At 41.5% G+C, this 1,141-nt stretch overlaps 1 non-coding gene across 1 annotated transcript; it reads right to left on the bottom strand.

Annotated features, from left to right (window-relative positions):
- Window positions 1-635: 635 nt before the first annotated feature.
- LOC141723162 (small nucleolar RNA R71) lies at window positions 636-742 on the bottom strand. Its single transcript, XR_012576151.1, has one exon. It is a non-coding gene; the product is annotated as a small nucleolar RNA R71 (small nucleolar RNA).
- Window positions 743-1,141: the final 399 nt, after the last annotated feature.

Here is a 1,141-nt window from a genome sequence, read left to right as displayed (position 1 = left end):
TTAGCGACTAACAAGTTTTTGGCGCCGCTACCGAGGACTCGGTTTTAACTTTTAGTTTATGTGTTTATCATCAGTGATCGTTAAAGTTCATTGACTCGGACATTATTACTTACTTACTCTTTTCCTTGTCGTGTTTCAGGTACTCTAGCGAGCGTGTATGAATACGCATTCACGGGCTCATAAGAGAACTCTGGATCAAGCCGAGGAAGAAGCTGTAGTGATTTGAAGGGAAGTTTTTGAGGATGAAGAGAAAGTAGAAGAAGAAGAAGAAGAAGAGAGAGAGAGTCGAGGAACCAGCTTTAGTAGTGATGGGAGATCAAACGAGAAATCCTGAGGCTTTGATGGACTATTCTCAGCCTAAGATCAATGATATTCAGATGATATAGAACTCAGTTCAGTTTGGGGGTTCTCCTACAGAAAACCCCAACATGCGCATCAGGGATTTTATCGAGATCTGCGACACTTTCAAGTTCAATGAGGTGACTGAAGATGCTATCAAGCTGCGACTCTTCCCATTCTCTCTGAGAGATAAAGCAAAGAGATGGTTACATTCTCTACCACCAGGATCTATCACCAAATGGGAGGATCTTGCTCAAATGTTTCTCACTAAATTCTTTCTTATGGCAAAGACTTCTGCAATCAGGAATGCTCTTACTCAGTTTGCACAGTAAACTGGATAATCTCTGTGTGAGGCTTGGGATCGATATCAGGAGATGCTAAGGAAGTGCCCACATCATGGCATGCCTACGCAAAGAATGTTGCAAGGCAAGATAGCAGGAATTTTGGAAGTGGATACAGCTACTGTTATAGCTGCTCAACTTCAAGTTTTGAGTTAATCAAATCACTAGTGTTTGTGAGCTTTGTGTGGGGGCACATGAAACTGAGCAGTGTGCTATCTCTAGCGAATCAACTCAATTTGTGAGCAACTTTCAGAGATCACAACAACAAGCTCCAACCACTTATCATCCAAATAACTGCAATCATCTTAACTTCAGCTGGAGTAACAATCATAATGCGATGCAACAATCTTATGAGCCATACACAGCAAAGCAGTATAACCTTCCTGGTTTTCAGCAACCACAATATGCCCTAGGCAACAACTTCAACTTCAGCAGTTACCGTAAGCTAATAAAAAAATCTG

The sequence above is a fragment of the Apium graveolens genome, chromosome 4 (assembly GCF_009905375.1).
Source record: "Apium graveolens cultivar Ventura chromosome 4, ASM990537v1, whole genome shotgun sequence".
NCBI lineage: Eukaryota > Viridiplantae > Streptophyta > Magnoliopsida > Apiales > Apiaceae > Apium > Apium graveolens.
Note: the sequence above shows the minus strand (reverse complement) of the source record. Positions and strands in the feature narration are given on the sequence as shown.